Here is a 16,350-nt window from a genome sequence, read left to right as displayed (position 1 = left end):
TCCCTGAGACTCTCCAGTGCTTTCCACCATGGGAGGGACTTTGAGAAAACAGAGAATAAATAAACTTCTGGCGGATGAATTCCCAAGCAGTCTTTGCTAAATTAAAGCCATCGACGTGCCAAGTCCACAGATCTCTCCTCTTTCAAATTAATTCAGTGTCGTCATGAGAAACGTTAAATGCTCTTTGCTGGTCCTGTCGGGTAATATCAGAGCTGGTCGGCCTTGCCCGAGTTGTCCTGCCTTGCCAGAGCTCCAGGACGGCCAGACTTCTGCCTTCGCCAGGACTGCGAGCGTCGACCTGAAACACATCACGATCCTAAGCCAGTAATACGGCCCGCCGGGTGCACGGAGCGGTGAACTTCCTAGGCAAACAAAAGTTACTGTTTTTTCTCTTTTTTTGTACTTTTGATTTTATTCCTTACAAGCTCTGACCATCAGTTCAACTTATCTGTGACTTTAAAAAGATGCGGTTAAGAAAACAAAGTCAAAACCTCAAAACAGAAGCAAAACCCACGCACCCCGCTTCACGCCGCCGGCGCCTAGCCCACAAGCCCAGGAATGCCTTTGCTGGTCTGGGATTTTTCCTGCAATCACTTTTTAAAATAATATATATGTCACGAGAGAACTCTTTCTTACTAGGCAAATTAAACAAAGTTGCTTCAACCTGAGTCATTAACCATGATTTGCAAGAGTTTTGATTCGCTAATACCTACCACGGGTTGATCTTCTGCAAAGCCCGCAAAAGTTGTAAAAATCACCCTGTCCTCCAGGGACAGTGATAAAGGTAAAGGCGTGTCCTTGGTGAGTACTGTCAACAAAACCTGGGACAAGCCCATTCTCAGCCTCAGCAGTGTAGGTCAGGCCATACCTTCCACATTCTCGCAAGCTTTTAAGTTAAAACTTTGGGTTTGCTTTTGGGCTACTATGCAGAACTTCAAGCAGCTCTCAGAAGCAAAAGCAATAAAAATATAAGATATCAGCGAAGTACAGACGCCTCCAGATGCGCTTTTGCTTTATTCAGAAATAGTTTAAAGAACCTATTTCAGAGCACATGCATGAGAAACACGTGCTAAAACATTATGCAACAGCTTATGGTTCTAAATACGAGATGTTTCATTGTATTCGAAATGCACCAAGAGACATTTCAAAAGCAGAGGCAGGCGTCGCAGACTCACGGCAGTTCATTGTGCGAAAACATCCCATTATTGGGATATTCAACTATGATTTTGTCAAAGTATTTCTCCTGTAAAGCAGCCAAGAAAAATTTTCCAAGGATATTCTAGAGACATTTTCCACCCTTTTACAGCATCAAATATCATCTCTTCTGGACTGGGAAGAATTCCACACTTTTTAGATCCATTGTTAAATAGAGCATTGTGTCTTTGGTGTATAATGCATATATTTTCAAATCATTTTAATAAATATACTGGCTCTTCCTCATGAATTCTAAGTACATACCATTCAAATCTCCATTTGGGTGGAGGGCATGGGAGATATTGAGTTAACTGGGTTGGGAAAGAGTTAAACCAAGCAACATATGGACATGCCCCTCTTGCAATGATATAATTACTTATTGGGAAAGAAAAATGAAAATAATAACCTAAGAGAAGTGGGAAAACTGAACTGCTTTCTGTTGTAAGAGGTAGTCCTCAAATTTCTAAGGAAAACTGTTATTAAGAAAATCCCATCTTGATGTTTGTTTATATGTGTGCCCCACAGTTAACCACTTAACCATTGTGGCTTTTAAGCAATCCAGTTTAGTGGTCCCTTTGATTTCCTTCGGTATAAAGGGAACCCTTATTTGGGTTTTAAATTTTGTTTAGGTAAAAGCAAGACCTGTTAGGATTGAGGATCTTATCTAACTTCCCAAATCCCTTAATACTCCAAAGGTAGAACAAAAATGAAACAGAGAAGGGCAATCCATCAGCCTACTTTATAGAGCCTCGCTTGAAAGGGGCTTCTTCTCGGGAAGGTCTTAAAAAAGAGAGAGATGTCAAAATAAACCTGCCATCTCTGAGTTAATTTCCAGTGGACTTCCACATGGAGCAAATTGAGGAACGAAAATAAACATTTGCCGGGTTTCCAGAGCTGGGGCTGAGGGAGCAGTCATCCCGTCCTCAGGGAAGGCCGGGGTTATTCTGGGTGATTCCAAGAAAAAGCCCTGACATCTATGAAATGAGAGACTTTTCCTCTCTTCTTTTCCTCGCTCAGTCCAGCTCATGGCAGTTACTTAGGCTCCCACAAAAAGAAAGGAGGAGGAAGCCAAGGTCGCCCTGGATCCCCTGGCTCTCCCCTCACCAGCCCAGCTCTTTCAAGTGACCTTCAGCAGAAGCCATGAAATCCTGTAACCAACTATTGAAAATCTAACCAAAAGTTTTTCTTTTGAGTTTTGCTCAAACAAGGTGAACACTCCATGGGGTTAAGAGCAATCCCCATCTTTTGAAGTGGCCAGCCACATCCTGACTCTAGATGGATTTTATGGATATTGCCTTCTCCCCACTACCTCCATTTAATTACTAGCAGCAACAATTAATCAGGTTGTTTACAAACACGGAGACATGGGATATAAGGCCAATTGTAGAAAACACAACAAAACAATTTTTTCTTCCCTGATCAAAGAGATGGAGAGATAGCCCACACCACAGTGGGCAGAGGTCGCCATTCCTGGGCTTCCTGGCATCTTCCAAACCCCACCGCTTTGAGAGCCTGGCAGGCCTAATCAATCCTACGGGAGCCAGAGGCAGATGGACAGTCAGCACGCTCCACGGTCTCTAACCCGTGACCCTTTACTCCCTCCACACTCTGATGATCCCGTGTTGGTAAAGGATAAAAAAACCTGAAAGTGGTTATTCACACTCAAGTTTGCCCAGAACTGAAGGATGAGCTGGCCTCTGTGAAATCTCTACATAATATAGACTAACTATGTATCAGTATGCTAGATATTAAAATTCCTGTGATATGTTACATTAGCATATTTATATGCTAATACTGGATTAACAATGTTTGAGGTCTTCCTTGGGTTCGCTTTCATCTCTATTATTACACCAAACAGTTCCTCTAAAAAAACAGTCACTGGTTAACAGAAGAATCATGAGCAGTTTGGGGGGGGGATATTAAAAAGCTATTTATATTTTTATTGAGTTCCTTTTGGAGAATGGCCCTGGATTAATTATAGCAGTAAAGAAATGCGATAATTTGGAACACTCTTTTCTGTACACAATCACATGCTGAACTAGATTTATTACATCTTCAAGTCTAAGGACGAAAACATTTGAATTTTTGATAGGCTAGTGATGTAAAGCTTAGATTATTTACACCCCACTGAGTACACAGAAGAAAGTAGAAAACATAGTCACCCAGCACTTCCTCCCAAGGACTCAGGAGAGCTTCCAGATGGGTACTATGTTTGGAGAGCGGGGTCGTGTGGTTGACGGGGAGGACATCAGCTTTGGTGACAGCCAGGTTTGGACTTGAGTACACCTTAGTTTGTGACTCTGAACAGGATTCTTGTTCTCTTCTGGCATTTTTTCCTCATTTACCAAAATAAGGATGACAATATTTTACAAGGATTGTGTAGGGTTAAAAAGGTAACTCTCCTTGGTCTTGCGTACAATTCACATATAAAGACTGCACTGAGAAAATATCCTCTTAATTTCCATTTTAGCTGCTAGCAATCAATGGAAATGGTTCAAGCATAGATCTTTCAGAAACATGCCCTACCTGACCACTTCCTTTAGCTAAGCATGAGAAAGCAGTGCTAACGTGTCTAATCTACTAGACAGCTTTTCTTACCACCTTTTAGAACTCAGCACCGTACCTGGAAGGCCATGTGCTCTTGAGAGCCCTGCAGAATTGTCACTAGTCACCCAAAAAGCAAAGCAAGCCACCCATGCACTTAGCTCCCTGCGTTCTTTACGGAAGAGACTTGAGACTTTACCCCAGCGCGGTGTGCTGCCCACGGCCATAGCCATTTGTTGAAAAAAAAAAAAAAGTAGATTTACTTTCCAAATAGTAAGGCTTCTTTCACAAGAATGCCTTATAGCACATCTTTCTTTAATGTTCAATTTTCTTTTCATTTTTAAATGAAGATTAAGAAAAACAAGTGATCAAACTGTATTTCAAGAATATACATATATGTGTGTGTGTATACATCACACCTACCCACAGATTCACATCTAAATGGGAATTACTTTTCTTGTACCTTATGAATACAAACTCACCTTTTGACTGAGGCTATACTTCGAGGCTCACCTTTGCCCTGCAGCCCAGGGCCTGACTGGGTCCCACACAGGAGCCACGCTAATTGCCAAGAATGCGCTGGGTTGGGTGCTTACTACCAACAGGGCACCTATTTTTCAGCGATTACAAATAAAATATATTTTAAAAATCATAAGTATCACAAAAATACAGCATGCATAAAGTAACTCAAGCAAAACCCTTTGTACACTGAAGGCTCAGAATTCAATAAACTCTAGAGGGATTATCAAATACTGCCCTACAAATCCTTGCAAACACTGAAAAGCGGACATTTGAAGTGCTATTCTGGAATTCAATTCAATCTGAAATTTCAGAAAATTTTACTCTGAGAACATTTTTCGTTCTTTTCTTCTTAACAATTTAGCTCCTTTGAATACAAGAAGGAACCAACTGCTAAATAAAGTGAGCTTGAAGTTTACTCGGGCTGTCTTCATAAAGTTCAAAAGAAACTGGAATACTTTTTCTTCTCCTGGATCACATTTAAACATCGCTTTTCAGTTTAGGTAGAGGAAAGGAAAAATAGTATTTCATTAGAGAAGCGATAAGAGAAAGACAAAATTAATGTATAAAGACAAAACAGAAATGACGCCACGGGAGGCCAGTGGGATGAGCAGGGCCGTGTTACGAAGGAATGAATGGAAACGTGGGTGGAATGGCGCCCGGAGAACACAGGATGGAAAGAGACAGAGGCAGGTGGGTGTTTCTCGGCCCCAGGACTCTGCCTCTGGACAACAGCAACAGGCCAGGTTGGGATCAAAGACTGTGCCTGGAATTGGACAAATACTTTGTATTTTTTTTAATGAGACACTTAACACTAGAAACAGCTGTACTCATAACAAGGCATGCACTCTGTTATAGTTAGTATAAAATGCCCCCTAAAGAGCTCACTTATTCATGTTTGGAGGTGATGTAACTGAGACAGGAGGGTTGTAATCCCAGCAGTGGATAAACCTTTGTATTGGACGTATCTGGGTGGCGACCCAGGCCTGCAGGGCATGGCCCACAGGCTGGAGGCCTGGAGATTTTATGTGGTTCCTCCTCCATGACTGAGGAGCTCAGCCCTGTGCTCTCCCTCTGCCTCCTGCCGCCATGCCCAGAAACCCACGGTCCCCAGCTGCTTACTGAAGGCACTCGCGGGGACCAAGCCTAAAATCGCAAAACAGAAACCTTCTTTCCCCTAAGTTACAGGGTCTTTAGATTATGGCTGTGAGGATGCTGACCCAGAACACACTCACAGAGTCCCTTAAAGTTTCACTTATTATGTGAAAAAATTACTACTTTTCTACATATTGAATAGAAGAAGAAATAGTAAAAACCAGTTCAGAAATTGCCATGGCTTATAATGCTTCAATTGGACAGAATTCTGTTTTCTAAGCTCCCAAGGCCCGTGGGTCAAAAATGAAGACAATTTGGAGGAAAAGGCTGCCTCTGGAATCTACATTGACTCTTCATAAGGTCAAAGTTATGTTGAGAAACCTTTAAACAAAGGTTGTTCGAAGTTGTTCTGCTTCATTTTGCTTTTCTAAGAGGAGAGCAATTAGGAGAGAATGTGAAATCACTAAAATTTTAAAATATGCTTGTGTTTTAAATCCATCAAAAAGCGTTTTAAGTAGTTAAACTAGATAGCCCATCCACTGGAAACCACACAGAAAAGATGGAAAATATTGATCACCTTTTAAAATTAGCATATTCACGCATACCACCCAGAGGGAAACTTCACCCAGACATGAGAAATATCCCTCTCAACGGCATGAAGAGGGAAACCTAAATATGTTGACTGTGCTGCCGGGTACACGTGGCCCAAACCCAAACGACTGCTACTGCATTACTGAAGTAACTAAGCCTTTGGCTTGCTTTATTGGTTTCAAAGTACAGAAAAGAAATTCAAAATTCATCACACTGTACCTCTGCTCCCCCCACCAACCCACCCGGCACACACAGTCTTTCTTGCGCTGACAAGGACATAGAAATATTTGTTCCGGGAATTCACCAACCACCCAACTCACACATCTTTTCTTTTTGAAAAGGTTCCCCTCGGTTGACAAAGAATGACTATCTTTCCAAATTCTCCTTCTTCCAAAGTACCGTCTCCCAGCAAGCTTGCTGGCCCGGCTCAGGGTTCTCAGGATGGCCCTCAGTGCGTGGACTGGAGGGGAGGGCTAAGCTAAGCGGGTCAGTGGCCAGGACTCTCCTGAGACATAGGGGCGTACTAGGGACCAGCAGGCTTGAGAGCCTGCAGAGCCCAGAGAGGGACCAGCGAGGAACCCGATCAATCAGGCACTTGACGAGGCTTTGGAAATCAGAGAGAAGAGTCAAACTTAACTGCGTGCCACTAGGGCAGGGAGCCAGGCTACAGCGAATCTCCTGAACTCAGGTCTGAGTTTTTCCATGATGGTGTAAACTGGAGGCTACACCAGGATCTGAAACCATCTCTTCCTTTTTCCTTAGTTCCTTCTGTGCTTTCTGGCCTCAAACTATCTTTACCATGAATTACTGTTGTTAGTGTTACAAACTTCAATAACTGTGAAAATTCAAAAGAGTCAATCTACACTGATGGCCCTTTGACAAAATAAGAGCGCTTTCTTGCTGACTCTGGGGCACCTGAGACTCAGACCTTCTCAACCAAAAGGAACAGCTTTGGCTCTGCCAGTTAGCAGAAGCCAACAGTGTGTAGGCTTGCGGCCGCCCAGAGAGGGGAGCAGCCCGCTTGGTTGACCCACACACTCGGCTTCCCAGGTCCATGTCTCAGGAGGTGGAGTGTTAAGTGTTAAGGAGAGACACTGTCAGCCTAGCAACATGTTCAAGTATGATGAGCAGTGGTCAACATCAGAACATAAGATGCATTGGTGTTAAAGGGGGTTTGAAAGCCTTTGCTGGTGACAGGTGTGAGCAGCTCCCCAGAACAGGACCAGAGACAGCTACCCGGTGCACCAGGACTTGGCATTACTAAGGAAAATAAGAGCTGCAGACAGCTGGGAAGGACAAGAGAAGTCTTGGAGAGTCAGAGAGAAGAAATCCCCCAGTGAACTGTGATGTGGAAATATAAGGACAGGAACTGGATTCAAGGAGCAGAGGAAGGCAGAGGAGGGAACCGTATCTCTTCATGTAGACACTGGAATGTTTACAGATGCCTTTAAATTGTACGTATAGATGTTTTCACCACCCTCTAAATTTCACAATGTATAAAAGAAACATCTGATAGGTGTCCTCCTCAACCCACTCCAGATATTGCAGAAAAAATTTAGGAATATATTAGTATCCACATTATTGATCTGATACTTATATTACTTTAGAAGATGCATCTTTTCTTTCATGGAAAATAAAACCTAGCTGGTTTGGCTTAAAAGAGTTATAGTACCAAAGCAACTTTTACCTTCCTTGAAAATTCAAGAAGAATGGTTTCTACTGTATTAAATACCCACCGATCAATTTGCAGTACTTTTAATATGTTATGCATTACTGAAAATAATAGGAAACCTGCTTAAATACTAATTGTTCATTTATCATTTTATTATATATTACTTCAAAGCTCATTATTAAAGAGGTATATATTCTCAATAAGTGTTTAAAGTTGGGCCAATTTCATAAAATCTTTTCATCAGAGTGGTCAGAAACATATTTTTGTTTATAAATAAAAAGTATCCTAAATTTTAAGTGAAATTAGCCACATTTCACTTAAACCTACATTTTATCCTATTCTTAAAACTCTCCCAATTGACTCCTTTCCCTAGTTCCTTATAAGAATTTGTTTCATAGGTATGCTGAAATAAGTAGTTCTCCTTTTAGTATTTAAGCTTCAAATGAAGAGGAGGAGGAGGAGACTGGCATAATAATTTACATATTTTACATTTTCAAAGATATATATGTATCACTTTCAAGAATAGTTCAACTTTTATCCACCTTTTCCATTTTCCTACAAGCCATTGTGGATTGGTTATTCAGACTGTGCCACACTTTAAAATTTTTAAAAATTAAAATTTATTTGAAACAATGATGTTTTGAACTTCTTACCACATTTCTTAGAACAAAGATATAGAAAAAGAAGAGGAGTTTCTAAAATACTATTTGTTTGGAGGTGGATTATAGGAATTTAATCAAAACTTTCAACAACTCCATTAAACAAAAATTTTCCCAAATTTTGACTTAGGTATCGAACACTGGCCTGGTTCCATAAAATAATGCACACACAACTCTGTCATCAAATACTGAAAGAAACAAAAGCAGTCCTAGCTGTTCCAAGCTCTTTGGACACTCACCTTCTCTGGGCTGGGGTGGGGTGAACCTGGGTGTGGACGCATGGCGATCACCCTGAGGTTGGTGGCTGGACGCCTCGGCGGTCACGGAAACTAGGAGTTAAGTAAGGGCTATTTCTAGGACCAAGGGAAACTTTGTTCCATAACTTCATTTTTTGCTAACTATTATACATTTATGTTTAAAAGAACAAAGACTGAAAATACTTCTATGATCTCGACTGTTCCAAGCACAGGCGGCCTCACAGGCACACCGGTGTTTCCCTACACGCCCGGCCCGCTCCTGGTTTCGAGGCAGCCTCGGGAGCCGTGACTCCTGGCCTGTGAGTCTGGATTTCTTTCTTACTCCCTCATCTCACTCTTCCCTGTGAGGGAAGAACAGGCCAGGCTGTTGACGGCCGCATTCTCCCTAAGCCTTGAGCTCTCCGATATTGCTTTATTTGAAACCCATGATCCTCTATGACAAAGGAAGGTTACTGACTTCTGATTCTTTTAAAGCATGTTTTCATTGAAAAACTAAGAGAAATTAGATGCAATATCAGAGACCCAGGGGCGGGTGAACACCCAGTGTGCCTGGAGGGCTGGGCATGCCGGGGTGAAACTAGGAACCAAGCCGTGGGAGCCTGTGATGAGAACATTAGCGCCAGCTCCTCTCCAGTGGGAAGTCTATCTAATGAACAGTAACACTGGAAATTGGGATCGAAACAGAGAAGATGCTCTTGGATAAATACAAACATAATAAGTCATTTTCACTAACTAAGCTAAACATTAATGTTCAAAGTGAAAACAGGAGTCGGGCATGGTGGGCACGCTTCTCATCCCAGCATTGGGGAGGCTGAGACGGGAGGATCGCGGTTCGCGGACAGCCTCAGCTACTTAGTGAGGCCCTCTGCAACTCAGTGAGACCCGGTTTCTAAATAAAGAATAAAAAATAGGGCAGGGGGTGTAGCTCAGAGGTCAAATGCCCCTGGGTTTCATCCCCAGACCTGCAAAAAAAAAAAAAAAAAAAAAAAAAAAAGTGAAAACATAAGTATGCTTGGCTGGAAACATTTTAATTCAGGTCAAGTTCTGAGCTGAATAAAGTCAACTTGACCTGACAGTTCTACGACTCTCCTCTTCATACTTTGTGTTGCTCTTCAGATTTCTAAGGTGACTCTGGTAGTATACCTCATCTCTTCTTTTTCTTTGCTTCCATCTCTGTAAAAATATGGTGTTTGAACTTTTTTTATTTTTTTGCTCTACTGAGGATTGAACCCAGAGGCATTCTACCACCAAGCTACACCCCAACCCTATTTTTTATTCTTTATTTTAAAACAGGGTCTCGCTGAGTTGCAAAGGGCCTCAGTAAGTAGCTGAGGCTGTCTGCGAACTGCTATCCTCCTGTCTCAGCCTCCCAAGTACTGGGATTACAAGCATATGTCACCACACCTGGCTTTGATCTCTTTATGTTTTTGTGTGTGTGGTACTGGGGTTCCTGCAAACCTTTCTACCTCCTGGCTACACTCTCAGACCTATTTTATATTTATTTTTGGAAACAGGGTCTCTTAAGCCAGTGAGGCTGGCTTCAAACCTGCGCGATGATCTTCCTGTCTCCTCCTCCCAAGCACGGGGATTACAAGTGTGCGCCACCATGCCCAGCTGATCATTTTTTCCTATGTGATTAAAAAAAAACTATGAAAAGTGAGTGATTCATGGACATAAAATAGCAATCATTAGACTCAGTAGCATTATTTAGCTCCAATCTAAATAGGTTTACTTTGGGGTCTCAACAGTCTCATGACCGGTACTGCCTGGACGGTAAGGGTAATGTGAGACAGCAGAAATAAAAGAAATAGCAGAAAGGAGACAAACATGGAGAAAAGAAAAGCATAACTTTAATATGGGAGCCTGTGGCAACATTCCCAGCCAGGCCTGTTGGTAGCAGGTTTCCGGGGTTTATAGGTCTTTACTAATTACCTTGGGCACTATTAACTGTACTCACAGAGGAATCTGTTGGTCAGAGGACAGAGCTCACACAAAAGGTCTGGAAAGATGGCCTGAACATCATGCTGGAAATTCATAAAACCTAGAAATAGTGAGTCAGGAGAGATATCCGTTGGTCAGAGGACAAGGTCACACAGTCCTTTTGGGTACTGCTAGCCATCCTTGAGTAGTTCTAATAAAAGAGATACCTATTAAGAAGGTGGCAAAGGTCTCGTCCAACTGAGGTGACCAGACAGTCTAAACCACCTGGTGATTACCAGACCGACATCATCTTCAGTACCTCCCTGCCCACCCCTCACACGAGTATCCTATCAAAGAAGAGCTCACTACATCTTCCACTCCGGAGAGGGCTCACATCCCCTTGAGTATGTATTGCCTGCTTTCCTAAATAAATCTCTATGTCTGACCAACTCCTGCTGAAATTCTTTTCTGTCCTGGAGACCAGGAACCCCACCAGTCCAGAGTTGCACCCCTTCTGTGCTGCACTGAGAACTGCTCTGGGTGCTTCACAGAATCAGCCCTTCTCCGGAGACAGGGGGAGGTTGAAGCATTTTCTAGGTGTCCAAGGACCATGACTTCTCAGGAACAGAGCTGGGAGAGCCCTTAAGTCAGACTGCAACCTGTCCCAAGTGGGGCCACTGTCTCGGGATAAGTGACCTGTCATTTCTTTCCTTGCTATTTATGTGTCCGACATTATCTTAAAACCTTGATTTACTGATAATTTTTAATGAAAAAGGAGAAAAGATTTGTGCCAAGTTTTTAATTTTAAACCACTTAATGTATATTTACTTTCATATATAGGCTCTTGTGTAAGAAATACAAGTGTTGAATTAATAGTTCAGATGTCTTAGAACTTTACTTCCAAGCTTCGGGAAGCTGTAGGAACTCCTCCTGAGGGTCCTTGCTTCATTTGGTTTCATCATTCTCTTCCATCTGCTAATCTCAGCAACCCTGAGAAACGGCCATTGAGATGGGAATATATGTAGGAGGGGAGGCTGTTCACACACAGGCTGTGTCTCTCCTGGCCTGCAGCCTGCCCGTCCTCCTCGTCAGCACTTCCTTCTGGAGCCCAGGGCAGAGGGCACTTGCTGAGAGGCCTGCCTACCTGGGCCAGGCGGCCGCCCCAACTCCTCTGGCCCTTGAACTCTTTATCCTACTTGGGGTCTCTTTGGCATTACCTCCACACACAAATAACAACTGGTATTGACTCGTTTCATTAGAAGAAGAGCTGACTCCTCGAGCTCCAGCATGAGCCAGGAACAGGTAAGCAGTGTTCTGTGGGTACCAGTGTTTGGGTTTTTATAAGCCTCTGCAAAGTGGACGGAGGCCTCTTCCTTCAACAGGAGCAAGGCCTGGGGTCATTGCTAGAGCCAGGGCCCAGGAGGTCTGCCTCCAGAGCTGCCCTCAGGAAGAGCTGCCCGACCTCACAAAGGCAACGCGTGGCCCATTTTACCACCGACAGGATTCTTGTGTCCCAAACTGTATTGACGCAGAGAAGTTACATGATCGATCTAGTCTTTTCAGGATGAATGAATGAGAGGGTGAAGGGTAAATATAGAGGAATTCAGAAACAAATTAGTTCTATACAGCATGTTCCACACCAAAAAAAAAAAAAAAAAAAATTCAAATTAGCAGAAAAAGGCTGGGTCAGGATGGGAATAGTTAGTTAAATCAGTATAAGGGAACCAACCTTGTACTGAACTTTTAAAATCATTTTATTCATCCTGATCTGTAAGAGTTTTCATGTTGAATCGTCTTCTCTTGGCAGTTAATACTCTGATCTTTAATGAGTTTTTTTTTTTTATAAAATGAGCATGCCAAGTTTACTGTTCTTCAGTATTACCTGTATTTATTTTTAATTATAGAGGAAAGAAAGCATACATCAAAATCCTGTCTCTCCGAAAAGGTGATATTATTACTGCATCAGGGTAATAAGTAAATCTAAGTAAATGTTTGATTAAGCTACCAGAAGAGAGACGCTGTTGGTAAAGACGGCTGAGCCACGGCACGCTGTGCTGAGACCTTGTTCTCGGGAGGAGGCGCAGCATCCGTTCAGATGCATGAAGGTATTGTGTAGACCTTGGGACAATGTGAAGGACAAAGCAGGGGAGTTTGAATTAACCAAAGGCACACCACTGGCGTAAAGGGAACCGTGAAGTTAAAAATAAAGCTTTTGCTTCCATTTTTGGGTAGGTGGACCAGTTTCTTGGTTGGTGTTTATTTTAAATAAAGTCTTCAGACATGACATATTGTGAACTATAATCTTTAAAGTGGTGGCCTTCAGTTTTTCTAAAATGTGCTATATTATTTGTGGGAATTATCACCTCTGGAAGACTAATCGAATTTAGGATTCACTCCAATTTTAGGCTTTGGAAGCATTACTTTTATTAGAAAATATTTGTAAGAACAATGCCCTGTGGGGAACAAAAATTAGTCAAGTTATGAGAATCAGAGCCACACAGAGGAGGGCCGAACCCGCCATTGCTCATCCCCGCTCCTGCATGGCCTCTGCAGAAAAGGGGGTTCACAAACAAGGGGGCCGTGGTCTGGCAGGAGAGAGGCACAAGCTCGCTATCCACAGGAGGACCAAGTGTGTCTGAAGGCACCACAAAAAATAAAAATCAAATTGAAGATTATAAATGAAAGAACTATACTTAGCCCTGTGTTCATGGGTATGCATCTGTGCACACATGTATAGCTAAGGAGAAAACAGAATAAAATGAATGGCATAAGATAACTTACAAAGTAGAATCACCAGCACAACTCTAGGTTCACCTACAATCACAGTTACAGGGCATGGAGCCAAGAAATGCCTACTGGCACAAGTCGTCCCGAATGGTCTTTGGTAGCCACTCCACGGGTAAACGTTCTAACTATGAGATCTTTTAAAGCTAAATGGTGGCCCAGCAGACGAGCAGAGGATTCAGCATTAGACGTCACACATTCTGAAAGATGCTTAGAGTACTTAGAATATCTGAACCTTCAGGGGAGCAGTTTAACCACTGTACGCTACAGCGTCCCCATCTATAATGTAGGGGTTACATAAGAAAAAGGAGGAGGAGGAGGAAGAGAAATGGGAAGACAAGACTGTGAACAGAAACGTCGAGTGCTATAACAATTATTACTTGTAGCCGGGCGTGGTGGGCACGCTTGCAATCTCAGCATTCAGGAGGCTGAGACAGGAGAATTGAGGTTCAAGGGCAGCCTCAGCTACTTAGGCTCTTTGCAACATAGTTAAGATCCTGTTTCAAAATAAACAATAAAAAATAGGACCAAAGATGTAGGTAGAAGGTATAATGTCCCTGGGTTCCATCTTAAGTACCGTAAATATATATATATATATATATATATATATATATATATATATATATATATATATTACTTGTGTTTAATGTAAGATAAAAGACACAACTCAACTCAGGAAAACATACATGAACCATTAATTAAGCCAATAAAAGTTAAATTAAATTAGATATGCATATGGACCAAAGGTCTTTTGAGTTAGTGTTTTGTATAATCAGTGTAAAAATAAATCCTAACTCATTCAAATAAAGTATTTTAATGATGGCGTTCTCAGTAAAGGAAAGTGAAGTACCATGCAGCTTCACAGGCTTTATTCGCCTTTTGTAAGTTTCAGATTTTTTCAGGAAGAATTTCGCATTTTCTTGACATGTGATAATAAAATTATTCCATCCGTGGCTCTCATTTTATAACAGCACTTGTGTCTCAGGAACCTGCCCCCTGGAGCCCACGGGCCAGCGAAGGAGAGAACGGCCCAGATGTAAAACCTGCAAAGCCAATGCGCCACCGGGCTGGGCGGCGGCAGAGAAGCTGAGGAATGGCGCGTGCTGCTCAGTGTCTGGTGTGTTTGTTCCCTGTTCGCTTGTTTGGGTAACGGCTCAGGAATATACATGGTTCTTTTCTGCTGCGGCATATACCTCGTCTAGCCTCTCCCCGATGGAGTGTCTCTTAGCATCCCTCCATCCACCCCTTGGTAGCCCCAGATGTTTCAAATATGTTTATAATATCTTCCAGTGTTTAGAACAAGCTCCTGTCCTTCACTGGCTGCTTCTCCAGAGTTCAGTAGTACATGTAGTTAACATTAAAATAATCTAAAGGAAACTAGCTGGCTGGAACTTTTCCCCACCCCATCTCAATCCGCGTCCTCCATGTGGGAGCAGAAAGCCTTCTTCTTATTATTATTTTGTCTGTCCTCATTTTCTCTTTGATGGAAGGGGAAAAAAGGCTGTTGGCCCTAAATCACATACGACTTGCTATATCTACTAATTTACACAAGAGCTAAGTCTTGGGTTAAACAAATATATTTAAGAGCCAGAAGAGAGTTCATTGTTTAGCATCAAACAAATGCTTGACTGATATTTTGCCAAAACATTGGGTTCCCTTGCTCCAAGGCTGCGGTTAGGATTCTAAAACGGTCGGTTGTGGGGAGAACGGAATTCTACAGCGGGGCACCCAGCTTCTTGTTTTTGATACTCAGCCCTTTTCCTTTATGATCTATTGCCACAGAAATTTGGGAGAAAGTGACTTGGAGAGGCAAGAGGAAGAGGGAGGGGAGGAGAATAATTAGAGCAAAGCCTGTGGATATGAGAGGTAACACCAGGCCCCAGGAACGTGAAGCCAGCTTTTCATCTCCTCCGCTGCATCCTGAACCACTGCAAATCCTACACGAGACCGTGCCAAGCTTGCAGTCTTCAGTCTCAAGACTCTTACCCATCACTCCATAAGTGTGCTATGTGAGCTCTTCCAGAGGCTGCTCCTGTATGTAGAGGGTGTAGATAATTAAAGCTGAGCATACAAACTTTTAAAGATTGCCTGTTCAAAGCCCTGGCTGGCTGAGCATGGTGGCACATGCCTGTAATTCTAGTAACTGGGAGAGCTGAGACAGGAGGATTGAAGATTCAAGGACAGCCTTAGCAACTTAAAGAGACTCCCAGCAACCAAGAAAGACCTTGTTTGGAAAACAAAATAATAAAAAGGGCTGGGCCGGGTGTGGTGGCGCACACTTGTAATCCCCGCGCTTGGGAGGCGGAGACAGGAGGATCGCGCAGGTTCAAAGCCAGCCTCACTGGCTCAAGAGACCTTGTTTCCAAATGAAATATAAAATAGGTCTGGGAGTGTAGCCCAGAGGTAGGAGGCCCCTGGGTTTTATCCCCAGTTCCACACCAAAAAAAGGGCTGGGGTGTAGCTCGGAGGTAAAATGCCCCTGGGTTCAATCCCCAGCAACACACAAAAAAACCCAAAAACCCTGGTTATGAAAAAAACAAGAACCAAGTAACACCACTTCAGACTCAAACTCAGGACTACGTGCCTGAGATCAGCACAGGGAGGGGGCAAATTTTAGCACAAAGGGCTTAGAAAAATTAAGATCTGGCCATTTTTGGAGATGTGGTATAAGATATTTCTTTAGAATATAGTCATAGAATATTATATGGCTGTCTAGACTTTGAGTACTGCAAAAGTGCTTAGTATTTCTGCTCTGAAAAAGTTCCAGTTCACTATGATCTCATTGCTTAATAATATCAGAGCTATTGTATCTGCTTTCTAAGGAGTCCCATGAAAGAGGGAGAACTTATTTGAATTCAGATGTCTGGATCATTATAAACGACTTCAATCTGACTTCCTTGTGGAATAGAGGATGAATTAAATTGGACTATGTTTGGCTTTTCGTCCCTGAGAAAATCAGCTACGCTGAGGAGGAGTGGTTTGTTTGTTTTGAGGGCCTCGTGGTCCCTGGCTCCTGAGCTCTGCTCGCAGGGGGCAGCAGAGACAGAGGGAGAAAGGGAGGCACAGGAAACACCTTCCAGGGCGCGGCCTCAGTGACTGCGCCCCCAAGGTCTTC

This window comes from Muscardinus avellanarius (genome assembly GCF_963383645.1).
Source record: "Muscardinus avellanarius genome assembly, chromosome: 6".
Taxonomy (NCBI): domain Eukaryota; kingdom Metazoa; phylum Chordata; class Mammalia; order Rodentia; family Gliridae; genus Muscardinus; species Muscardinus avellanarius.
This window is presented reverse-complemented; position numbering follows the sequence as displayed.